This window comes from Leptidea sinapis, chromosome 29 (assembly GCF_905404315.1).
Source record: "Leptidea sinapis chromosome 29, ilLepSina1.1, whole genome shotgun sequence".
In the NCBI taxonomy this organism is placed as follows: Eukaryota; Metazoa; Arthropoda; class Insecta; order Lepidoptera; family Pieridae; genus Leptidea; species Leptidea sinapis.
Genome location: NC_066293.1, coordinates 12,315,820 through 12,343,642, shown reverse-complemented (window position 1 = coordinate 12,343,642; position 27,823 = coordinate 12,315,820).

Genomic DNA, 27,823 nt, shown 5'->3' with positions numbered 1-27,823 from the left:
ATGAGAATAAGATTTGAGTTAAACTAACGATTAGGGTAAGATCTGAATTAAGAGTAACGATGAGTATGAGATCAGAGTTAAAATTACGATGATGGTAAGATCTGAGTTAATAGTATCGATAAGGGTAAGATCTGAGTTAAGAGTTACGATGAGGATAAGATCTTAGTTAAAATGACGATGAGGGTAAGATCTGAGTTAAGACTAACGATGAGGATAAGATCTGAGTTAAGAGTTACGATGAGGATGAGATCTCAGTTAAAATTACGATGAGGGTAAGATCTGTGTTAAAATTACGATGAGGGTAAGATCTGAGTTAAGAGTTACGATTTGGATAAGATCTGAGTTAAAATAACGATGAGGGTAAGATATGAGTAAAGAGTTACGATGAAGGTAAGATCTGAGTTAAGAGTTACGATGAGGGTAAGAGCTGAGTTATAAGTTACTATGAGGATAAGATCTGAGTTAAAATAACGGTGAGAGTTAGATCTGAGTTAAGAGTAACGATGAGGATAAGATCTGAGTTAAAAGTTACGATGAGTATAAGATCTGAATTAAGAGTTATGATGAGGATAAGATCTGAGTTAAGAGTTATAATGAGGATAAGATCTGAGTTAAAAGTTACAATTAGGATAAGATCTGAGTTAAGAGTTACGATGTGGATAAGATCTGAGTTAAAATAACGATGAGGGTAAAATCTGAGTTAAGAGTTACGATGAGTATGAGATCTGAGTTAAAATAACGATGAGGCTAAGATCTGAGTTAAAAGTTACAATGAGGATAAGATCTGAGTTAAGAGTTACGATGTGGATAAGATCTGAGTTAAAATAACGATGAGGGTAAGATATGATTAAAGAGTAACGATGACGATAAGATCTGAGTTAAAATTACGATGACGATAAGATCTGAGTTAAAATTACGATGAGAGTAAGATCTGAGTTAAAATTACGATGAGGGTAAGATCTGAGATAAAAGTTACGATGACGATAAGATCTGAGTTAAGAGTTACGATGAGGATAAGATCTGAGTTAAAAGTTACGATGAGGGTAAAATCTGAGTTAAGAGTTACGATGAGGATAAGATTTTAGTTAAAATAACGATGAAGGTAAGATCTGAGTTAAGAGTTACGATGTGGATAAGATCTGAGTTAAAATAACGATTAGGGTTAGATCTGAGTTAAGAGTAACGATGAGGATAAGATCTCAGTTAAAATTACGATGAGGGTAAGATCTGAGTTAAAATTACGATGAGGGTAAGATCTGAGTTAAGAGTTACGATGAGGGTAAAATCTGAGTTAAGAGTTACGATGAGGATAAGATTTTAGTTAAAATAACGATGATGAAAAGATCTGAGTAAAAATAACGGTAAGAGTATGATCTGAAATAAGAGTAACGATGAGGATAAGATCTGAGTTAAAAGTTACAATGAGGGTAAGATCTGAATTAAGAGTTATGATGAGGATAAGATCTGAGTTAAGAGTTACGATGAGGATAAGATCTGAGTTAAGAGTTACGATGAGGGTAAGATCTGAGTTAAAATAACGATGAGGGTAAGGTCTGAGTAAAGAGTAACGATGAGGATAAGATTTGAGTTAAACTAACGATGAGGGTAAGATCTGAGTTAAGAGTTACGATGAGGATAAGATCTCAGTTAAAATTACGATGAGGGTAAGATCTAAGTTAAAATTACGATGAGGGTAAGATCTGAGTTAAGAGTTACGATGTGGATAAGATCTGAGTTAAAATAACGATGAGGGTAAGATATGAGTAAAGAGTTACGATGAAGGTAAGATCTGAGGTAAGAGTTACGATGCGGGTAAGAGCTGAGTTATAAGTTACTATGAGGATAAGATCTGAGTTAAAATAACGGTGAGAGTAAGATCTGAGTTAAGAGTAACGATGAGGATAAGATCTGAGTTAAAAGTTACGATGAGTATAAGATCTGAATTAAGAGTTATGATGAGGATAAGATCTGAGTTAAGAGTTATAATGAGGATAAGATCTGAGTTAAGAGTTACGATGAGGATAAGATCTGAGTAAAAATAACGATGAGGCTAAGATCTGCGTTAAAAGTTACAATGAGGATAAGATCTGAGTTAAGAGTTACGATGTGGATAAGATCTGAGTTAAAATAACGATGAGGGTAAGATCTGAGTTAAGAGTTACGATGAGTATGAGATCTGAGTTAAAATAACGATGAGGCTAAGATCTGAGTTAAAAGTTACAATGAGGATAAGATCTGAGTTAAGAGTTACGATGTGGATAAGATCTGAGTTAAAATAACGATGAGGGTAAGATATGAGTAAAGAGTAACGATGACGATAAGATCTGAGTTAAAATTACGATGAGGGTAAGATCTGAGTTAAAATTACGATGAGGGTAAGATCTGAGATAAAAGTTACGATGACGATAAGATCTTGGTTAAGAGTTACGATGAGGATAAGATCTGAGTTAAAAGTTACGATGAGGGTAAAATCTGAGTTAAGAGTTACGATGAGGATAAGATTTTAGTTAAAATAACGATGAGGGTAAGATCTGAGTTAAGAGTTACGATGAGGATAAGATCTGAGTTAAAATAACGATGAGGGTTAGATCTGAGTTAAGAGTAACGATGAGGATAAGATCTTAGTTAAAATTACGATGAGGGTAAGATCTGAGTTGAAATTACGATGAGGGTAAGATCTGAGTTAAGAGTTACGATGTAGATAAGATTTGAGATAAAATTACGATGAAGGTAAGATCTGAGTTAAGAGTTACGATGTGGATAAAATCTGAGTTAAAATGACTATGAGGGTAAGATCTGAGTTAAGAGTTACGATGTAGATAAGATTTGAGTTAAAATAACGATGAGGGTAAGATCTGAGTTAAGAGTTACGATGAGGGTAAAATCTGAGTTAAGAGTTACGATGAGGATAAGATTTTAGTTAAAATAACGATGAGGATAAGATCTGAGTAGAAATAACGGTAAGAGTATGATCTGAAATAAGAGTAACGATGAGGATAAGATCTGAGTTAAAAGTTACAATGAGGGTAAGATCTGAATTAAGAGTTATGATGAGGATAAGATCTGAGTTAAGAGTTACGATGAGGGTAAGATTTGAGTTAAAATAACGATGAGGGTAAAGTCTGAGTAAAGAGTAACGATGAGAATAAGATTTGAGTTAAACTAACGATGAGGGTAAGATCTGAATTAAGAGTAACGATGAGTATGAGATCAGAGTTAAAATTACGATGATGATAAGATCTGAGTTAATAGTATCGATAAGGGTAAGATCTGAGTTAAGAGTTACGATGAGGATAAGATCTTAGTTAAAATGACGATGAGGGTAAGATCTGAGTTAAGACTAACGATGAGGATAAGATCTGAGTTAAGAGTTACGATGAGGGTAAGATCTGAGTTAAGAGTTATGATGAGGATAAGATCTAAGTTAAAAAAACGATGAGGGTAAGATCTGAGATAAGAGTTACGATGAGTATGAGATCTGAGTTAAAATAACGATGAGGGTAAGATCTGAGTTAAGAGTTCTGATGAGGATAAGATCTGAGTTAAAATTACACTGAGCGTAAGATCTGAGTTAAGAGTTACGATGAGGGTAAGATCTGAGTTAAGAGTTACGATGAGGATAAGGTTTTACTTAAAATAACGATGAGGGTAAGATCTGAGTTAAGAGTTACGATGAGGATAAGATCTTAGTTAAGAGTAACGATGAGGATACGAACTGAATTAACAAAAACGATGAGGATAAGATGTGAGTTAAGAGTTACGATGAGGATAAGATCTGAGTTAAAAGTTACGATGAGGATAAGATCTGAGTTAAGAGTTATGATGAGGATGATACCTCAGTTAAAATAACGATGAGGTTAAGATCTGAGTTAAGAGTAACGATGAGGAAAAGATTTGAGTTAAGAGTTACGATGAGGGTAAGATCTGAGTTAAAATATCGATGAGGGTAAGATCTGAGTTAAGAGTAACGATGAGGGTAAGATCTGAGTTAAGAGTTATGATGAGGATAAAATCTGAGTTAAAATAACGATGAGGGTAAGATCTGAGTTAAGAGTTTCGATGAGGATAAGATCTGAGTTAAAATTTCAATGAGGGAAAGATCTGAGTTAAGAGTTACGATGAGGATAAGATCTCAGTTAAAATTACGATGACAGTAAGATCTAAGTTAAAATTACGATGAGGGTAAGATCTGAGTTAAGAGTTAGGATGTGGATAAGATCTGAGTTAAAATAACGATGAGAATAAGATCTAAGTTAAGAGTTACGATGAAGGTAAGATTTAAATTAAGAGTAACGATGAGGGTAAGAGCTGAGTTAAGAGTTACTATGAGTATAAGATCTGAGTTAAAATAACGGTGAGGGTAAGATCTGAGTTAAGAGTAACGATGAGGATAAGATCTGAGTTAAAATTTCAATGAGGGAAAGATCTGAGTTAAGAGTTACGATGAGGATAAGATCTCAGTAAAAATAACGATGAGGGTAAGATCAAAGTTAAGAGTTACGATGAAGGTAAGATCTGGGTTAAGAGTTACGATGAGGATGAGATCTCAGTTAAAATTACGATGAGGGTAAGATCTGTGTTAAAATTACGATGAGGGTAAGATCTGAGTTAAGAGTTACGATTTGGATAAGATCTGAGTTAAAATAACGATGAGGGTAAGATATGAGTAAAGAGTTACGATGAAGGTAAGATCTGAGTTAAGAGTTACGATGAGGGTAAGAGCTGAGTTATAAGTTACTATGAGGATAAGATCTGAGTTAAAATAACGGTGAGAGTTAGATCTGAGTTAAGAGTAACGATGAGGATAAGATCTGAGTTAAAAGTTACGATGAGTATAAGATCTGAATTAAGAGTTATGATGAGGATAAGATCTGAGTTAAGAGTTATAATGAGGATAAGATCTGAGTTAAAAGTTACAATTAGGATAAGATCTGAGTTAAGAGTTACGATGTGGATAAGATCTGAGTTAAAATAACGATGAGGGTAAAATCTGAGTTAAGAGTTACGATGAGTATGAGATCTGAGTTAAAATAACGATGAGGCTAAGATCTGAGTTAAAAGTTACAATGAGGATAAGATCTGAGTTAAGAGTTACGATGTGGATAAGATCTGAGTTAAAATAACGATGAGGGTAAGATATGATTAAAGAGTAACGATGACGATAAGATCTGAGTTAAAATTACGATGAGGGTAAGATCTGAGTTAAAATAACGATGAGGGTAAGATCTGAGATAAAAGTTACGATGACGATAAGATCTGAGTTAAGAGTTACGATGTGGATAAGATCTGAGTTAAAATAACGATGAGGGTAAAATCTGAGTTAATAGTTACGATGAGGATAAGATTTTAGTTAAAATAATGATGAGGGTAAGATCTGAGTTAAAATTACGATGAGGGTAAGATCTGAGTTAAGAGTTACGATGTGGATAAGATCTGAGTTAAAATAACGATGAGGGTTAGATCTGAGTTAAGAGTAACGATGAGGATAAGATCTCAGTTAAAATTACGATGAGGGTAAGATCTGAGTTAAAATTACGATGAGGGTTAGATCTGAGTTAAGAGTTACGATGTAGATAAGATTTTTGTTAAAATAACGATGAGGGTAAGATCTGAGTTAAGAGTTACGATGAGGGTAAAATCTGAGTTAAGAGTTACAATGAGGATAAGATTTTAGTTAAAATAACGATGAGGATAAGATCTGAGTTAAAATAACGGTAAGAGTATGATCTGAAATAAGAGTAACAATGAGGATAAGATCTGAGTTAAAAGTTACAATGAGGGTAAGATCTGAATTAAGAGTTATGATGAGGATAAGATCTGAGTTAAGAGTTACGATGAGGATAAGATCTGAGTTAAGAGTTACGATGAGGGTAAGATCTGAGTTAATATAACGATGAGAGTAAGATCTGAGTAAAGAGTAACGATGAGGATAAGATTTGAGTTAAAATAACGATGAGGGTAAGATCTGAGTTAAGAGTACGAAGAGTATGAGATCAGAGTTAAAATTACGATGATGGTAAGATCTGAGTTAATAGTATCGATAAGGGTAAGATCTGAGTTAAGAGTTACGATGAGGATAAGATCTTAGTTAAAATAACGATGAGGGTTAGATCTGAGTTAAGACTAACGATGAGGATAAGATCTGAGTTAAGAGTTACGATGAGGGTAAGATCTGAGTTAAGAGTTATGATGAGGATAAGATCTAAGTTAAAAAAAGGATGAGGGTAAGATCTGAGATAAGAGTTACGATGAGTATGAGATCTGAGTTAAAATAACGATGAGGGTAAGATCTGAGTTAAGAGTTCCGATGAGGATAAGATCTGAGTTAAAATTACAATGAGCGTAAGATCTGAGTAAAGAGTTACGATGAGGGTAAGATCTGAGTTAAGAGTAACGATGAAGATAAGGTTTTAGTTAAAATAACGATGAGGGTAAGATCTGAGTTAAGAGTTACGATGAGGATGAGATCTTAGTTAAGAGTAACGATGAGGATAAGAACTGAATTAACAAAAACGATGAGGATAAGATGTGAGTTAAGAGTTACGATGAGGATAAGATCTGAGTTAAAAGTTACGATGAGGGTAAGATCTGAGTAAAGAGTAACGATGAGGATAAGATCTGAGTTAAGAGTTATGATTAGGATAATACCTCAGTTAAAATAACGATGAGGGTAAGATCTGAGTTAAGAGTAACGATGAGGTAAAGATTTGATTTAAGAGTTACAATGAGGGTAAGATCTGAGTTAAAATATCGATGAGGGTAAGATCTGAGTTAAGAGTTACGATGAGGATAAGATCTGAGTTAAGAGTTAAGATGAGGGTAAGATCTGAGTTAAGAGTTATGATGAGGATAAAATCTGAGTTAAAATAACGATGAGGGTAAGATCTGAGTTAAGAGTTACGATGTAGATAAGATTTGAGTTAAAATAACGATGAGGGTAAGATCTGAGTTAAGAGTTACGATGAGGGTAAAATCTGAGTTAAGAGTTACAATGAGGATAAGATTTTAGTTAAAATAACGATGAGGATAAGATCTGAGTTAAAAACTACGATGAGGGTAAAATCTGAGTTAAGAGTTACGATGAGGATAAGATTTTAGTTAAAATAATGATGAGGGTAAGATCTGAGTTAAAATTACGATGAGGGTAAGATCTGAGTTAAGAGTTACGATGTGGATAAGATCTGAGTTAAAATAACGATGAGGGTTAGATCTGAGTTAAGAGTAACGATGAGGATAAGATCTCAGTTAAAATTACGATGAGGGTAAGATCTGAGTTAAAATTACGATGAGGGTTAGATCTGAGTTAAGAGTTACGATGTAGATAAGATTTGAGTTAAAATAACGATGAGGGTAAGATCTGAGTTAAGAGTTACGATGAGGGTAAAATCTGAGTTAAGAGTTACAATGAGGATAAGATTTTAGTTAAAATAACGATGAGGATAAGATCTGAGTTAAAATAACGGTAAGAGTATGATCTGAAATAAGAGTAACAATGAGGGTAAGATCTGAGTTAAGAGTTACGATGAGGATAAGATCTGAGTTAAGAGTTACGATGAGGATAAGATCTGAGTTAAAATAACGATGAGGGTAAGATATTAGTAAAGAGTAACGATGACGATAAGATCTGAGTTAAAATTACGATGAGAGTAAGATCTGAGTTAAAATTACGATGAGGGTAAGATCTGAGATAAAAGTTACGATGACGATAAGATCTGAGTTAAGAGTTACGATGAGGATAAGATCTGAGTTAAAAGTTACGATGAGGGTAAAATCTGAGTTAAGAGTTACGATGAGGATAAGATTTTAGTTAAAATAACGATGAAGGTAAGATCTGAGTTAAGAGTTACGATGTGGATAAGATCTGAGTTAAAATAACGATTAGGGTTAGATCTGAGTTAAGAGTAACGATGAGGATAAGATCTCAGTTAAAATTACGATGAGGGTAAGATCTGAGTTAAAATTACGATGAGGGTAAGATCTGAGTTAAGAGTTACGATGAGGGTAAAATCTGAGTTAAGAGTTACGATGAGGATAAGATTTTAGTTAAAATAACGATGGAGATAAGATCTGAGTAAAAATAACGGTAAGAGTATGATCTGAAATAAGAGTAACGATGAGGATAAGATCTGAGTTAAAAGTTACAATGAGGGTAAGATCTGAATTAAGAGTTATGATGAGGATAAGATCTGAGTTAAGAGTTACGATGAGGATAAGATCTGAGTTAAGAGTTACGATGAGGGTAAGATCTGAGTTAAAATAACGATGAGGGTAAGGTCTGAGTAAAGAGTAACGATGAGGATAAGATTTGAGTTAAACTAACGATGAGGGTAAGATCTGAGTTAAGAGTTACGATGAGGATAAGATCTCAGTTAAAATTACGATGAGGGTAAGATCTAAGTTAAAATTACGATGAGGGTAAGATCTGAGTTAAAATAACGATGAGGGTAAGATATGAGTAAAGAGTTACGATGAAGGTAAGATCTGAGTTAAGAGTTACGATGCGGGTAAGAGCTGAGTTATAAGTTACTATGAGGATAAGATCTGAGTTAAAATAACGGTGAGAGTAAGATCTGAGTTAAGAGTAACGATGAGGATAAGATCTGAGTTAAGAGTTACGATGAGGATAAGATCTGAGTTAAAAGTTACGATGAGGATAAGATCTGAGTTAAGAGTTATAATGAGGATAAGATCTGAGTTAAGAGTTACGATGAGGATAAGATCTGAGTAAAAATAACGATGAGGCTAAGATCTGAGTTAAAAGTTACAATGAGGATAAGATCTGAGTTAAGAGTTACGATGTGGATAAGATCTGAGTTAAAATAACGATGAGGGTAAGATCTGAGTTAAGAGTTACGATGAGTATGAGATCTGAGTTAAAATAACGATGAGGCTAAGATCTGAGTTAAAAGTTACAATGAGGATAAGATCTGAGTTAAGAGTTACGATGTGGATAAGATCTGAGTTAAAATAACGATGAGGGTAAGATATGAGTAAAGAGTAACGATGACGATAAGATCTGAGTTAAAATTACGATGAGGGTAAGATCTGAGTTAAAATTACGATGAGGGTAAGATCTGAGATAAAAGTTACGATGACGATAAGATCTTGGTTAAGAGTTACGATGAGGATAAGATCTGAGTTAAAAGTTACGATGAGGGTAAAATCTGAGTTAAGAGTTACGATGAGGATAAGATTTTAGTTAAAATAACGATGAGGGTAAGATCTGAGTTAAGAGTTACGATGTGGATAAGATCTGAGTTAAAATAACGATGAGGGTTAGATCTGAGTTAAGAGTAACGATGAGGATAAGATCTTAGTTAAAATTACGATGAGGGTAAGATCTGAGTTGAAATTACGATGAGGGTAAGATCTGAGTTAAGAGTTACGATGTAGATAAGATTTGAGATAAAATTACGATGAAGGTAAGATCTGAGTTAAGAGTTACGATGTGGATAAGATCTGAGTTAAAATGACTATGAGGGTAAGATCTGAGTTAAGAGTTACGATGTAGATAAGATTTGAGTTAAAATAACGATGAGGGTAAGATCTGAGTTAAGAGTTACGATGAGGGTAAAATCTGAGTTAAGAGTTACGATGAGGATAAGATTTTAGTTAAAATAACGATGAGGATAAGATCTGAGTAAAAATAACGGTAAGAGTATGATCTGAAATAAGAGTAACGATGATGATAAGATCTGAGTTAAAAGTTACAATGAGGGTAAGATCTGAATTAAGAGTTACGATGAAGGTAAGATCTGAGTTAAGAGTTACGATGAGGATGAGATCTCAGTTAAAATTACGATGAGGATAAGATCTGAGTTAAGAGTTACGATAAGGATAAGATTTGAGTTAAAATAACGATGAGGGTAAGGTCTGAGTAAAGAGTTACGATGAGGATAAGGTTTTACTTAAAATAACGATGAGGGTAAGATCTGAGTTAAGAGTTACGATGAGGATAAGATCTTAGTTAAGAGTAACGATGAGGATACGAACTGAATTAACAAAAACGATGAGGATAAGATGTGAGTTAAGAGTTACGATGAGGATAAGATCTGAGTTAAAAGTTACGATGAGGATAAGATCTGAGTTAAGAGTTATGATGAGGATAATACCTCAGTTAAAATAACGATGAGGTTAAGATCTGAGTTAAGAGTAACGATGAGGAAAAGATTTGAGTTAAGAGTTACGATGAGGGTAAGATCTGACTTAAAATATCGATGAGGGTAAGATCTGAGTTAAGAGTAACGATGAGAATAAGATCTGAGTTAAGAGTTAAGATGAGGGTAAGATCTGAGTTAAGAGTTATGATGAGGATAAAATCTGAGTTAAAATAACGATGAGGGTAAGATCTGAGTTAAGAGTTTCGATGAGGATAAGATCTGAGTTAAAATTTCAATGAGGGAAAGATCTGAGTTAAGAGTTACGATGAGGATAAGATCTCAGTTAAAATTACGATGACAGTAAGATCTAAGTTAAAATTACGATGAGGGTAAGATCTGAGTTAAGAGTTAGGATGTGGATAAGATCTGAGTTAAAATAACGATGAGAATAAGATTTAAGTTAAGAGTTACGATGAAGGTAAGATTTAAATTAAGAGTTACGATGAGGGTAAGAGCTGAGTTAAGAGTAACGATGAGGATAAGATCTGAGTTAAAATTTCAATGAGGGAAAGATCTGAGTTAAGAGTTACGATGAGGATAAGATCTCAGTAAAAATAACGATGAGGGTAAGATCAAAGTTAAGAGTTACGATGAAGGTAAGATCTGGGTTAAGAGTTACGATGAGGATGAGATCTCAGTTAAAATTACGATGAGGGTAAGATCTGTGTTAAAATTACGATGAGGGTAAGATCTGAGTTAAGAGTTACGATGTGGATAAGATCTGAGTTAAAATAACGGTGAGAGTAAGATCTGAGTTAAGAGTAACGATGAGGATAAGATCTGAGTTAAAAGTTACGATGAGTATAAGATCTGAATTAAGAGATATGATGAGGATAAGATCTGAGTTAAGAGTTATAATGAGGATAAGATCTGAGTTAAGAGTTACGATGAGGATAAGATCTGAGTAAAAATAACGATGAGGCTAAGATCTGAGTTAAAAAATACAATGAGGATAAGATCTGAGTTAAGAGTTACGATGTGGATAAGATCTCAGTTAAGAGTAACGATGTGGATAAGATCTGAGTTAAAATAACGATGAGGGTAAGATATGAGTAAAGAGTAACGATGACGATAAGATCTGAGTAAAAATAACGATGAGGCTAAGATCTGAGTTAAAAGTTACAATGAGGATAAGATCTGAGTTAAGAGTTACGATGAGGATAAGATCTCAGTTAAAATAACGATGAGGGTAAGATCAAAGTTAAGAGTTACGATGAAGGTAAGATCTGAGTTAAGAGTTACGATGAGGATGAGATCTCAGTTAAAATTACGATGAGGGTAAGATCTGTGTTAAAATTACGATGAGGGTAAGATCTGAGTTAAGAGTTACGATTTGGATAAGATCTGAGTTAAAATAACGATGAGGGTAAGATATGAGTAAAGAGTTACGATGAAGGTAAGATCTGAGTTAAGAGTTACGATGAGGATAAGAGCTGAGTTATAAGTTACTATGAGGATAAGATCTGAGTTAAAATAACGGTGAGAGTAAGATCTGAGTTAAGAGTAACGATGAGGATAAGATCTGAGTTAAAAGTTACGATGAGTATAAGATCTGAATTAAGAGTTATGATGAGGATAAGATCTGAGTTAAGAGTTATAATGAGGATAAGATCTGAGTTAAAAGTTACAATTAGGATAAGATCTGAGTTAAGAGTTACGATGTGGATAAGATCTGAGTTAAAATAACGATGAGGGTAAAATCTGAGTTAAGAGTTACGATGAGTATGAGATCTGAGTTAAAATAACGATGAGGCTAAGATCTGAGTTAAAAGTTACAATGAGGATAAAATCTGAGTTAAGAGTTACGATGTGGATAAGATCTGAGTTAAAATAACGATGAGGGTAAGATATGATTAAAGAGTAACGATGACGATAAGATCTGAGTTAAAATTACGATGAGGGTAAGATCTGAGTTAAAATTACGATGAGGTTAAGATCTGAGATAAAAGTTACGATGACGATAAGATCTGAGTTAAGAGTTACGATGAGGATAAGATCTGAGTTAAAAAATACGATGAGGGTAAAATCTGAGTTAAGAGTTACGATGAGGATAAGATTTTAGTTAAAATAATGATGAGGGTAAGATCTGAGTTAAAATTACGATGAGGGTAAGATCTGAGTTAAGAGTTACGATGTGGATAAGATCTGAGTTAAAATAACGATGAGGGTTAGATCTGAGTTAAGAGTAACGATGAGGATAAGATCTCAGTTAAAATTACGATGAGGGTAAGATCTGAGTTAAAATTACGATGAGGGTTAGATCTGAGTTAAGAGTTACGATGTAGATAAGATTTGAGTTAAAATAACGATGAGGGTAAGATCTGAGTTAAGAGTTACGATGAGGGTAAAATCTGAGTAAAGAGTTACAATGAGGATAAGATTTTAGTTAAAATAACGATGAGGATAAGATCTGAGTTAAAATAACGGTAAGAGTATGATCTGAAATAAGAGTAACAATGAGGATAAGATCTGAGTTAAGAGTTACGATGTGGATAAGATCTCAGTTAAGAGTTACGATGTGGATAAGATCTGATTTAAAATAACGATGAGGGTAAGATATTAGTAAAGAGTAACGATGACGATAAGATCTGAGTTAAAATTACGATGAGAATAAGATCTGAGTTAAAATTACGATGAGGGTAAGATCTGAGATAAAAGTTACGATGACGATAAGATCTGAGTTAAGAGTTACGATGAGGATAAGATCTGAGTTAAAAGTTACGATGAGGGTAAAATCTGAGTTAAGAGTTACGATGAGGATAAGATTTTAGTTAAAATAACGATGAAGGTAAGATCTGAGTTAAGAGTTACGATGTGGATAAGATCTGAGTTAAAATAACGATTAGGGTTAGATCTGAGTTAAGAGTAACGATGAGGATAAGATCTCAGTTAAAATTACGATGAGGGTAAGATCTGAGTTAAAATTACGATGAGGGTAAGATCTGAGTTAAGAGTTACGATGAGGGTAAAATCTGAGTTAAGAGTTACGATGAGGATAAGATTTTAGTTAAAATAACGATTATGATAAGATCTGAGTAAAAATAACGGTAAGAGTATGATCTGAAATAAGAGTAACGATGAGGATAAGATCTGAGTTAAAAGTTACAATGAGGGTAAGATCTGAATTAAGAGTTATGATGAGGATAAGATCTGAGTTAAGAGTTACGATGAGGATAAGATCTGAGTTAAGAGTTACGATGAGGGTAAGATCTGAGTTAAAATAACGATGAGGGTAAGGTCTGAGTAAAGAGTAACGATGAGGATAAGATTTGAGTTAAACTAACGATGAGGGTAAGATCTGAGTTAAGAGTTACGATGAGGATAAGATCTGAGTTAAAATTACGATGAGGGTAAGATCTAAGTTAAAATTACGATGAGGGTAAGATCTGAGTTAAGAGTTACGATGTGGATAAGATCTGAGTTAAAATAACGATGAGGGTAAGATATGAGTAAAGAGTTACGATGAAGGTAAGATCTGAGTTAAGAGTTACGATGCGGGTAAGAGCTGAGTTATAAGTTACTATGAGGATAAGATCTGAGTTAAAATAACGGTGAGAGTAAGATCTGAGTTAAGAGTAACGATGAGGATAAGATCTGAGTTAAAAGTTACGATGAGTGTAAGATCTGAATTAAGAGTTATGATGAGGATAAGATCTGAGTTAAGAGTTATAATGAGGATAAGATCTGAGTTAAGAGTTACGATGAGGATAAGATCTGAGTAAAAATAACGATGAGGCTAAGATCTGAGTTAAAAGTTACAATGAGGATAAGATCTGAGTTAAGAGTTACGATGTGGATAAGATCTGAGTTAAAATAACGATGAGGGTAAGATCTGAGTTAAGAGTTACGATGAGTATGAGATCTGAGTTAAAATAACGATGAGGCTAAGATCTGAGTTAAAAGTTACAATGAGGATAAGATCTGAGTTAAGAGTTACGATGTGGATAAGATCTGAGTTAAAATAACGATGAGGGTAAGATATGAGTAAAGAGTAACGATGACGATAAGATCTGAGTTAAAATTACGATGAGGGTAAGATCTGAGTTAAAATTACGATGAGGGTAAGATCTGAGATAAAAGTTACGATGACGATAAGATCTTGGTTAAGAGTTACGATGAGGATAAGATCTGAGTTAAAAGTTACGATGAGGGTAAAATCTGAGTTAAGAGTTACGATGAGGATAAGATTTTAGTTAAAATAACGATGAGGGTAAGATCTGAGTTAAGAGTTACGATGTGGATAAGATCTGAGTTAAAATAACGATGAGGGTTAGATCTGAGTTAAGAGTAACGATGACGATAAGATCTTAGTTAAAATTACGATGAGGGTAAGATCTGAGTTGAAATTACGATGAGGGTAAGATCTGAGTTAAGAGTTACGATGTAGATAAGATTTGAGATAAAATTACGATGAAGGTAAGATCTGAGTTAAGAGTTACGATGTGGATAAGATCTGAGTTAAAATGACTATGAGGGTAAGATCTGAGTTAAGAGTTACGATGTAGATAAGATTTGAGTTAAAATAACGATGAGGGTAAGATCTGAGTTAAGAGTTACGATGAGGGTAAAATCTGAGTTAAGAGTTACGATGAGGATAAGATTTTAGTTAAAATAACGATGAGGATAAGATCTGAGTAGAAATAACGGTAAGAGTATGATCTGAAATAAGAGTAACGATGAGGATAAGATCTGAGTTAAAAGTTACAATGAGGGTAAGATCTGAATTAAGAGTTATGATGAGGATAAGATCTGAGTTAAGAGTTACGATGAGGGTAAGATTTGAGTTAAAATAACGATGAGGGTAAGGTCTGAGTAAAGAGTAACGATGAGAATAAGATTTGAGTTAAACTAACGATGAGGGTAAGATCTGAATTAAGAGTAACGATGAGTATGAGATCAGAGTTAAAATTACGATGATGGTAAGATCTGAGTTAATAGTATCGATAAGGGTAAGATCTGAGTTAAGAGTTACGATGAGGATAAGATCTTAGTTAAAATGACGATGAGGGTAAGATCTGAGTTAAGACTAACGATGAGGATAAGATCTGAGTTAAGAGTTACGATGAGGGTAAGATCTGAGTTAAGAGTTATGATGAGGATAAGATCTAAGTTAAAAAAACGATGAGGGTAAGATCTGAGATAAGAGTTACGATGAGTTTGAGATCTGAGTTAAAATAACGATGAGGGTAAGATCTGAGTTAAGAGTTCTGATGAGGATAAGATCTGAGTTAAAATTACACTGAGCGTAAGATCTGAGTTAAGAGTTACGATGAGGGTAAGATCTGAGTTAAGAGTTACGATGAGGATAAGATTTTACTTAAAATAACGATGAGGGTAAGATCTGAGTTAAGAGTTACGATGAGGATAAGATCTTAGTTAAGAGTAACGATGAGGATACGAACTGAATTAACAAAAACGATGAGGATAAGATGTGAGTTAAGAGTTACGATGAGGATAAGATCTGAGTTAAAAGTTACGATGAGGATAAGATCTGAGTTAAGAGTTATGATGAGGATAATACCTCAGTTAAAATAACGATGAGGTTAAGATCTGAGTTAAGAGTAACGATGAGGAAAAGATTTGAGTTAAGAGTTACGATGAGGGTAAGATCTGAGTTAAAATATCGATGAGGGTAAGATCTGAGTTAAGAGTAACGATGAGAATAAGATCTGAGTTAAGAGTTAAGATGAGGGTAAGATCTGAGTTAAGAGTTATGATGAGGATAAAATCTGAGTTAAAATAACGATGAGGGTAAGATCTGAGTTAAGAGTTTCGATGAGGATAAGATCTGAGTTAAAATTTCAATGAGGGAAAGATCTGAGTTAAGAGTTACAATGAGGATAAGATCTCAGTTAAAATTACGATGACAGTAAGATCTAAGTTAAAATTACGATGAGGGTAAGATCTGAGTTAAGAGTTAGGATGTGGATAAGATCTGAGTTAAAATAACGATGAGAATAAGATCTAAGTTAAGAGTTACGATGAAGGTAAGATTTAAATTAAGAGTTACGATGAGGGTAAGAGCTGAGTTAAGAGTTACTATGAGTATAAGATCTGAGTTAAAATAACGGTGAGGGTAAGATCTGAGTTAAGAGTAACGATGAGGATAAGATCTGAGTTAAAATTTCAATGAGGGAAAGATCTGAGTTAAGAGTTACGATGAGGATAAGATCTCAGTAAAAATAACGATGAGGGTAAGATCAAAGTTAAGAGTTACGATGAAGGTAAGATCTGGGTTAAGAGTTACGATGAGGATGAGATCTCAGTTAAAATTACGATGAGGGTAAGATCTGTGTTAAAATTACGATGAGGGTAAGATCTGAGTTAAGAGTTACGATGTGGATAAGATCTGAGTTAAAATAACGGTGAGAGTAAGATCTGAGTTAAGAGTTACAATGAGGATAAGATCTGAGTTAAGAGTTACGATGTGGATAAGATCTCAGTTAAGAGTAACGATGTGGATAAGATCTGAGTTAAAATAACGATGAGGGTAAGATATGAGTAAAGAGTAACGATGACGATAAGATCTGAGTAAAAATAACGATGAGGCTTAGATCTGAGTTAAAAGTTACAATGAGGATAAGATCTGAATTAAGAGTTATGATGAGGATAAGATCTGAGTTAAGAGTTATAATGAGGATAAGATCTGAGTTAAGAGTTACGATGAGGATAAGATCTGAGTAAAAATAACGATGAGGCTAAGATCTGAGTTAAAAGTTACGATGAGTATAAGATCTGAATTAAGAGTTATGATGAGGATAAGATCTGAGTTAAGAGTTATAATGAGGATAAGATCTGAGTTAAGAGTTACGATGAGGATAAGATCTGAGTAAAAATAACGATGAGGCTAAGATCTGAGTTAAAAGTTACAATGAGGATAAGATCTGAGTTAAGAGTTACGATGTGGATAAGATCTCAGTTAAGAGTAACGATGTGGATAAGATCTGAGTTAAAATAACGATGAGGGTAAGATATGAGTAAAGAGTAACGATGACGATAAGATCTGAGTAAAAATAACGATGAGGCTTAGATCTGAGTTAAAAGTTACAATGAGGATAAGATCTGAGTTAAGAGTTACGATGAGGATAAGATCTCAGTTAAAATAACGATGAGGGTAAGATCAAAGTTAAGAGTTACGATGAAGGTAAGATCTGAGTTAAGAGTTACGATGAGGATGAGATCTCAGTTAAAATTACGATGAGGGTAAGATCTGTGTTAAAATTACGATGAGGGTAAGATCTGAGTTAAGAGTTATGATTTGGATAAGATCTGAGTTAAAATAACGATGAGGGTAAGATATGAGTAAAGAGTTACGATGAAGGTAAGATCTGAGTTAAGAGTTACGATGAGGGTAAGAGCTGAGTTATAAGTTACTATGAGGATAAGATCTGAGTTAAAATAACGGTGAGAGTTAGATCTGAGTTAAGAGTAACGATGAGGATAAGATCTGAGTTAAAAGTTACGATGAGTATAAGATCTGAATTAAGAGTTATGATGAGGATAAGATCTGAGTTAAGAGTTATAATGAGGATAAGATCTGAGTTAAAAGTTACAATGAGGAGAAGATCTGAGTTAAGAGTTACGATGTGGATAAGATCTGAGTTAAAATAACGATGAGGGTAAAATCTGAGTTAAGAGTTACGATGAGTATGAGATCTGAGTTAAAATAACGATGAGGCTAAGATCTGAGTTAAAAGTTACAATGAGGATAAGATCTGAGTTAAGAGTTACGATGTGGATAAGATCTGAGTTAAAATAACGATGAGGGTAAGATATGATTAAAGAGTAACGATGACGATAAGATCTGAGTTAAAATTACGATGAGGGTAAGATCTGAGTTAAAATTACGATGAGGGTAAGATCTGAGATAAAAGTTACGATGACGATAAGATCTGAGTTAAGAGTTACGATGAGGATAAGATCTGAGTTAAAAGTTACGATGAGGGTAAAATCTGAGTTAAGAGTTACGATGAGGATAAGATTTTAGTTAAAATAATGATAAGGGTAAGATCTGAGTTAAAATTACGATGAGGGTAAGATCTGAGTTAAGAGTTACGATGTGGATAAGATCTGAGTTAAAATAACGATGAGGGTTAGATCTGAGTTAAGAGTAACGATGAGGATAAGATCTCAGTTAAAATTACGATGAGGGTAAGATCTGAGTTAAAATTACGATGAGGGTTAGATCTGAGTTAAGAGTTACGATGTAGATAAGATTTGAGTTAAAATAACGATGAGGGTAAGATCTGAGTTAAGAGTTACGATGAGGGTAAAATCTGAGTTAAGAGTTACAATGAGGATAAGATTTTAGTTAAAATAACGATGAGGATAAGATCTGAGTTAAAATAACGGTAAGAGTATGATCTGAAATAAGAGTAACAATGAGGATAAGATCTGAGTTAAAAGTTACAATGAGGGTAAGATCTGAATTAAGAGTTATGATGAGGATAAGATCTGAGTTAAGAGTTACGATGAGGATAAGATCTGAGTTAAGAGTTACGATGAGGGTAAGATCTGAGTTAATATAACGATGAGGGTAAGATCTGAGTAAAGAGTAACGATGAGGATAAGATTTGAGTTAAAATAACGATGAGGGTAAGATCTGAGTTAAGAGTACGAAGAGTATGAGATCAGAGTTAAAATTACGATGATGGTAAGATCTGAGTTAATAGTATCGATAAGGGTAAGATCTGAGTTAAGAGTTACGATGAGGATAAGATCTTAGTTAAAATAACGATGAGGGTAAGATCTGAGTTAAGACTAACGATGAGGATAAGATCTGAGTTAAGAGTTACGATGAGGGTAAGATCTGAGTTAAGAGTTATGATGAGGATAAGATCTAAGTTAAAAAAAGGATGAGGGTAAGATCTGAGATAAGAGTTACGATGAGTATGAGATCTGAGTTAAAATAACGATGAGGGTAAGATCTGAGTTAAGAGTTCCGATGAGGATAAGATCTGAGTTAAAATTACAATGAGCGTAAGATCTGAGTAAAGAGTTACGATGAGGGTAAGATCTGAGGTAAGAGTAACGATGAAGATAAGGTTTTAGTTAAAATAACGATGAGGGTAAGATCTGAGTTAAGAGTTACGATGAGGATGAGATCTTAGTTAAGAGTAACGATGAGGATAAGAACTGAATTAACAAAAACGATGAGGATAAGATGTGAGTTAAGAGTTACGATGAGGATAAGATCTGGGTAAAAATTTACGATGAGGGTAAGATCTGAGTAAAGAGTAACGATGAGGATAAGATCTGAGTTAAGAGTTATGATTAGGATAATACCTCAGTTAAAATAACGATGAGGGTAAGATCTGAGTTAAGAGTAACGATGAGGTAAAGATTTGAGTTAAGAGTTACAATGAGGGTAAGATCTGAGTTAAGAGTTACGATGAGGATAAGATCTGAGTTAAGAGTTAAGATGAGGGTAAGATCTGAGTTAAGAGTTATGATGAGGATAAAATCTGAGTTAAAATAACGATGAGGGTAAGATCTGAGTTAAGAGTTACGATGTAGATAAGATTTGAGTTAAAATAACGATGAGGGTAAGATCTGAGTTAAGAGTTACGATGAGGGTAAAATCTGAGTTAAGAGTTACAATGAGGATAAGATGAGATTAGTTAAAATAACGATGAGGATAAGATCTGAGTTAAAAAATACGATGAGGGTAAAATCTGAGTTAAGAGTTACGATGAGGATAAGATTTTAGTTAAAATAATGATGAGGGTAAGATCTGAGTTAAAATTACGATGAGGGTAAGATCTGAGTTAAGAGTTACGATGTGGATAAGATCTGAGTAAAAATAACGATGAGGCTAAGATCTGAGTTAAAAGTTACAATGAGGATAAGATCTGAGTTAAGAGTTACGATGTGGATAAGATCTGAGTTAAAATAACGATGAGGGTAAGATCTGAGTTAAGAGTTACGATGAGTATGAGATCTGAGTTAAAATAACGATGAGGCTAAGATCTGAGTTAAAAGTTACAATGAGGATAAGATCTGAGTTAAGAGTTACGATGTGGATAAGATCTGAGTTAAAATAACGATGAGGGTAAGATATGAGTAAAGAGTAACGATGACGATAAGATCTGAGTTAAAATTACGATGAGGGTAAGATCTGAGTTAAAATTACGATGAGGGTAAGATCTGAGATAAAAGTTACGATGACGATAAGATCTTGGTTAAGAGTTACGATGAGGATAAGATCTGAGTTAAAAGTTACGATGAGGGTAAAATCTGAGTTAAGAGTTACGATGAGGATAAGATTTTAGTTAAAATAACGATGAGGGTAAGATCTGAGTTAAGAGTTACGATGTGGATAAGATCTGAGTTAAAATAACGATGAGGGTTAGATCTGAGTTAAGAGTAACGATGAGGATAAGATCTTAGTTAAAATTACGATGAGGGTAAGATCTGAGTTGAAATTACGATGAGGGTAAGATCTGAGTTAAGAGTTACGATGTAGATAAGATTTGAGATAAAATTACGATGAAGGTAAGATCTGAGTTAAGAGTTACGATGTGGATAAGATCTGAGTTAAAATGACTATGAGGGTAAGATCTGAGTTAAGAGTTACGATGTAGATAAGATTTGAGTTAAAATAACGATGAGGGTAAGATCTGAGTTAAAAGTTACGATGAGTATAAGATCTGAATTAAGAGTTATGATGAGGATAAGATCTGAGTTAAGAGTTATAATGAGGATAAGATCTGAGTTAAGAGTTACGATGAGGATAAGATCTGAGTAAAAATAACGATGAGGCTAAGATCTGAGTTAAAAGTTACAATGAGGATAAGATCTGAGTTAAGAGTTACGATGTGGATAAGATCTGAGTTAAAATAACGATGAGGGTAAGATCTGAGTTAAGAGTTACGATGAGTATGAGATCTGAGTTAAAATAACGATGAGGCTAAGATCTGAGTTAAAAGTTACAATGAGGATAAGATCTGAGTTAAGAGTTACGATGTGGATAAGATCTGAGTTAAAATAACGATGAGGGTAAGATATGAGTAAAGAGTAACGATGACGATAAGATCTGAGTTAAAATTACGATGAGGGTAAGATCTGAGTTAAAATTACGATGAGGGTAAGATCTGAGATAAAAGTTACGATGACGATAAGATCTTGGTTAAGAGTTACGATGAGGATAAGATCTGAGTTAAAAGTTACGATGAGGGTAAAATCTGAGTTAAGAGTTACGATGAGGATAAGATTTTAGTTAAAATAACGATGAGGGTAAGATCTGAGTTAAGAGTTACGATGTGGATAAGATCTGAGTTAAAATAACGATGAGGGTTAGATCTGAGTTAAGAGTAACGATGAGGATAAGATCTTAGTTAAAATTACGATGAGGGTAAGATCTGAGTTGAAATTACGATGAGGGTAAGATCTGAGTTAAGAGTTACGATGTAGATAAGATTTGAGATAAAATTACGATGAAGGTAAGATCTGAGTTAAGAGTTACGATGTGGATAAGATCTGAGTTAAAATGACTATGAGGGTAAGATCTGAGTTAAGAGTTACGATGTAGATAAGATTTGAGTTAAAATAACGATGAGGGTAAGATCTGAGTTAAGAGTTACGATGAGGGTAAAATCTGAGTTAAGAGTTACGATGAGGATAAGATTTTAGTTAAAATAACGATGAGGATAAGATCTGAGTAGAAATAACGGTAAGAGTATGATCTGAAATAAGAGTAACGATGAGGATAAGATCTGAGTTAAAAGTTACAATGAGGGTAAGATCTGAATTAAGAGTTATGATGAGGATAAGATCTGAGTTAAGAGTTACGATGAGGGTAAGATTTGAGTTAAAATAACGATGAGGGTAAGGTCTGAGTAAAGAGTAACGATGAGAATAAGATTTGAGTTAAACTAACGATGAGGGTAAGATCTGAATTAAGAGTAACGATGAGTATGAGATCAGAGTTAAAATTACGATGATGGTAAGATCTGAGTTAATAGTATCGATAAGGGTAAGATCTGAGTTAAGAGTTACGATGAGGATAAGATCTTAGTTAAAATGACGATGAGGGTAAGATCTGAGTTAAGACTAACGATGAGGATAAGATCTGAGTTAAGAGTTACGATGAGGGTAAGATCTGAGTTAAGAGTTATGATGAGGATAAGATCTAAGTTAAAAAAACGATGAGGGTAAGATCTGAGATAAGAGTTACGATGAGTATGAGATCTGAGTTAAAATAACGATGAGGGTAAGATCTGAGTTAAGAGTTCTGATGAGGATAAGATCTGAGTTAAAAGTTACGATGAGTATAAGATCTGAATTAAGAGTTATGATGAGGATAAGATCTGAGTTAAGAGTTATAATGAGGATAAGATCTGAGTTAAGAGTTACGATGAGGATAAGATCTGAGTAAAAATAACGATGAGGCTAAGATCTGAGTTAAAAGTTACAATGAGGATAAGATCTGAGTTAAGAGTTACGATGTGGATAAGATCTGAGTTAAAATAACGATGAGGGTAAGATCTGAGTTAAGAGTTACGATGAGTATGAGATCTGAGTTAAAATAACGATGAGGCTAAGATCTGAGTTAAAAGTTACAATGAGGATAAGATCTGAGTTAAGAGTTACGATGTGGATAAGATCTGAGTTAAAATAACGATGAGAGTAAGATATGAGTAAAGAGTAACGATGACGATAAGATCTGAGTTAAAATTACGATGAGGGTAAGATCTGAGTTAAAATTACGATGAGGGTAAGATCTGAGATAAAAGTTACGATGACGATAAGATCTTGGTTAAGAGTTACGATGAGGATAAGATCTGAGTTAAAAGTTACGATGAGGGTAAAATCTGAGTTAAGAGTTACGATGAGGATAAGATTTTAGTTAAAATAACGATGAGGGTAAGATCTGAGTTAAGAGTTACGATGTGGATAAGATCTGAGTTAAAATAACGATGAGGGTTAGATCTGAGTTAAGAGTAACGATGAGGATAAGATCTTAGTTAAAATTACAATGAGGGTAAGATCTGAGTTGAAATTACGATGAGGGTAAGATCTGAGTTAAGAGTTACGATGTAGATAAGATTTGAGATAAAATTACGATGAAGGTAAGATCTGAGTTAAGAGTTACGATGTGGATAAGATCTGAGTTAAAATGACTATGAGGGTAAGATCTGAGTTAAGAGTTACGATGTAGATAAGATTTGAGTTAAAATAACGATGAGGGTAAGATCTGAGTTAAGAGTTACGATGAGGGTAAAATCTGAGTTAAGAGTTACGATGAGGATAAGGTTTTAGTTAAAATAACGATGAGGATAAGATCTGAGTAGAAATAACGGTAAGAGTATGATCTGAAATAAGAGTAACGATGAGGATAAGATCTGAGTTAAAAGTTACAATGAGGGTAAGATCTGAATTAAGAGTTATGATGAGGATAAGATCTGAGTTAAGAGTTACGATGAGGGTAAGATTTGAGTTAAAATAACGATGAGGGTAAGGTCTGAGTAAAGAGTAACGATGAGAATAAGATTTGAGTTAAACTAACGATGAGGGTAAGATCTGAATTAAGAGTAACGATGAGTATGAGATCAGAGTTAAAATTACGATGATGGTAAGATCTGAGTTAATAGTATCGATAAGGGTAAGATCTGAGTTAAGAGTTACGATGAGGATAAGATCTGAGTTAAAATGACGATGAGGGTAAGATCTGAGTTAAGACTAACGATGAGGATAAGATCTGAGTTAAGAGTTACGATGAGGGTAAGATCTGAGTTAAGAGTTATGATGAGGATAAGATCTAAGTTAAAAAAACGATGAGGGTAAGATCTGAGATAAGAGTTACGATGAGTATGAGATCTGAGTTAAAATAACGATGAGGGTAAGATCTGAGTTAAGAGTTCTGATGAGGATAAGATCTGAGTTAAAATTACACTGAGCGTAAGATCTGAGTTAAGAGTTACGATGAGGGTAAGATCTGAGTTAAGAGTTACGATGAGGATAAGATTTTACTTAAAATAACGATGAGGGTAAGATCTGAGTTAAGAGTTAAGATGAGGATAAGATCTTAGTTAAGAGTAACGATGAGGATACGAACTGAATTAACAAAAACGATGAGGATAAGATGTGAGTTAAGAGTTACGATGAGGATAAGATCTGAGTTAAAAGTTACGATGAGGATAAGATCTGAGTTAAGAGTTATGATGAGGATAATACCTCAGTTAAAATAACGATGAGGTTAAGATCTGAGTTAAGAGTAACGATGAGGAAAAGATTTGAGTTAAGAGTTACGATGAGGGTAAGATCTGAGTTAAAATATCGATGAGGGTAAGATCTGAGTTAAGAGTAACGATGAGAATAAGATCTGAGTTAAGAGTTAAGATGAGGGTAAGATCTGAGTTAAGAGTTATGATGAGGATAAAATCTGAGTTAAAATAACGATGAGGGTAAGATCTGAGTTAAGAGTTTCGATGAGGATAAGATCTGAGTTAAAATTTCAATGAGGGAAAGATCTGAGTTAAGAGTTACAATGAGGATAAGATCTCAGTTAAAATTACGATGACAGTAAGATCTAAGTTAAAATTACGATGAGGGTAAGATCTGAGTTAAGAGTTAGGATGTGGATAAGATCTGAGTTAAAATAACGATGAGAATAAGATCTAAGTTAAGAGTTACGATGAAGGTAAGATTTAAATTAAGAGTTACGATGAGGGTAAGAGCTGAGTTAAGAGTTACTATGAGTATAAGATCTGAGTTAAAATAACGGTGAGGGTAAGATCTGAGTTAAGAGTAACGATGAGGATAAGATCTGAGTTAAAATTTCAATGAGGGAAAGATCTGAGTTAAGAGTTACGATGAGGATAAGATCTCAGTAAAAATAACGATGAGGGTAAGATCAAAGTTAAGAGTTACGATGAAGGTAAGATCTGGGTTAACCTTTCCGCATCAGCGCGCTCCGGATCTCGCTGTACACTATAGATCGGCAAGCTTCCGGAATTTTCGCGGCATTTTCCCCGTGTGTATTATTTTACGTGTAGTTATAAAATGCTTATAACTAGGGTGATTTGAGTGACTGTCACTGAAAGCTATTGAAACAAGCTATAAGACCATGTATAAATTATTCATATTGTCTTTCTTTTTTATTTCACAAAGACTTTTCATTCGAAAAAAAGTGTAAAAATAGGTATATTTTAAAATAAATATTGTTATTATTGTTAATTACTTGTTTTATTTATTTCCTTTTATGTTTTTGTAATGAATAGTATATGTTAATTATAAAATTAAGCTTAAATCTCCACAAAGAACGATCTTCGTGTAAAGTCTTGATAACGACCGCTCGCTGCGCCGGCCGGGAACAAGTGGACACATAAGTGCTTTGTCCGTAAAGCTATGACGTCGAATATTGGTGGCCTTGAATCGTAACGGATCGAAATATGTTTGGGAATTTACTCGTTCATAACTGCGTAGGCAAATAAACCATCTTGTACACCTAATAAGGGTGAAAACTGGATGAGGTAAAAGAGTGCCCCGCGGCACAGCCGCTCTCATTGTTTTTTGAATTACCAGTGCCAGCGGGCACGGCTGATGCGGAAAGGTTAAGAGTTACGATGAGGATGAGATCTCAGTTAAAATTACGATGAGGGTAAGATCTGTGTTAAAATTACGATGAGGGTAAGATCTGAGTTAAGAGTTACGATGTGGATAAGATCTGAGTTAAAATAACGGTGAGAGTAAGATCTGAGTTAAGAGTAACGATGAGGATAAGATCTGAGTTAAAAGTTACGATGAGTATAAGATCTGAATTAAGAGTTATGATGAGGATAAGATCTGAGTTAAGAGTTATAATGAGGATAAGATCTGAGTTAAGAGTTACGATGAGGATAAGATCTGAGTAAAAATAACGATGAGGCTAAGATCTGAGTTAAAAGTTACAATGAGGATAAGATCTGAGTTAAGAGTTACGATGTGGATAAGATCTCAGTTAAGAGTAACGATGTGGATAAGATCTGAGTTAAAATAACGATGAGGGTAAGATATGAGTAAAGAGTAACGATGACGATAAGATCTGAGTAAAAATAACGATGAGGCTTAGATCTGAGTTAAAAGTTACAATGAGGATAAGATCTGAGTTAAGAGTTACGATGAGGATAAGATCTCAGTTAAAATAACGATGAGGGTAAGATCAAAGTTAAGAGTTACGATGAAGGTAAGATCTGAGTTAAGAGTTACGATGAGGATGAGATCTCAGTTAAAATTACGATGAGGGTAAGATCTGTGTTAAAATTACGATGAGGGTAAGATCTGAGTTAAGAGTTACGATTTGGATAAGATCTGAGTTAAAATAACGATGAGGGTAAGATATGAGTAAAGAGTTACGATGAAGGTAAGATCTGAGTTAAGAGTTACGATGAGGGTAAGAGCTGAGTTAAGAGTTACTATGAGGATAAGATCTGAGTTAAAATAACGGTGAGAGTTAGATCTGAGTTAAGAGTAACGATGAGGATAAGATCTGAGTTAAAAGTTACGATGAGTATAAGATCTGAATTAAGAGTTATGATGAGGATAAGATCTGAGTTAAGAGTTATAATGAGGATAAGATCTGAGTTAAAAGTTACAATTAGGATAAGATCTGAGTTAAGAGTTACGATGAGGATAAGATCTGAGTTAAAATAACGATGAGGGTAAAATCTGAGTTAAGAGTTACGATGAGTATGAGATCTGAGTTAAAATAACGATGAGGCTAAGATCTGAGTTAAAAGTTACAATGAGGATAAGATCTGAGTTAAGAGTTACGATGTGGATAAGATCTGAGTTAAAATAACGATGAGGGTAAGATATGATTAAAGAGTAACGATGACGATAAGATCTGAGTTAAAATTACGATGAGGGTAAGATCTGAGTTAAAATTACGATGAGGGTAAGATCTGAGTTAAAAGTTACGATGAGGATAAGATCTGAGTTAAGAGTTACGATGAGGATAAGATCTGAGTTAAAAGTTACGATGAGGGTAAAATCTGAGTTAAGAGTTACGATGAGGATAAGATTTTAGTTAAAATAATGATGAGGGTAAGATCTGAGTTAAAATTACGATGAGGGTAAGATCTGAGTTAAGAGTTACGATGTGGATAAGATCTGAGTTAAAATAACGATGAGGGTTAGATCTGAGTTAAGAGTAACGATGAGGATAAGATCTCAGTTAAAATTACGATGAGGGTAAGATCTGAGTTAAAATTACGATGAGGGTTAGATCTGAGTTAAGAGTTACGATGTAGATAAGATTTGAGTTAAAATAACGATGAGGGTAAGATCTGAGTTAAGAGTTACGATGAGGGTAAAATCTGAGTTAAGAGTTACAATGAGGATAAGATTTTAGTTAAAATAACGATGAGGATAAGATCTGAGTTAAAATAACGGTAAGAGTATGATCTGAAATAAGAGTAACAATGAGGATAAGATCTGAGTTAAAAGTTACAATGAGGGTAAGATCTGAATTAAGAGTTATGATGAGGATAAGATCTGAGTTAAGAGTTACGATGAGGATAAGATCTGAGTTAAGAGTTACGATGAGGGTAAGATCTGAGTTAATATAACGATGAGGGTAAGATCTGAGTAAAGAGTAACGATGAGGATAAGATTTGAGTTAAAATAACGATGAGGGTAAGATCTGAGTTAAGAGTACGAAGAGTATGAGATCAGAGTTAAAA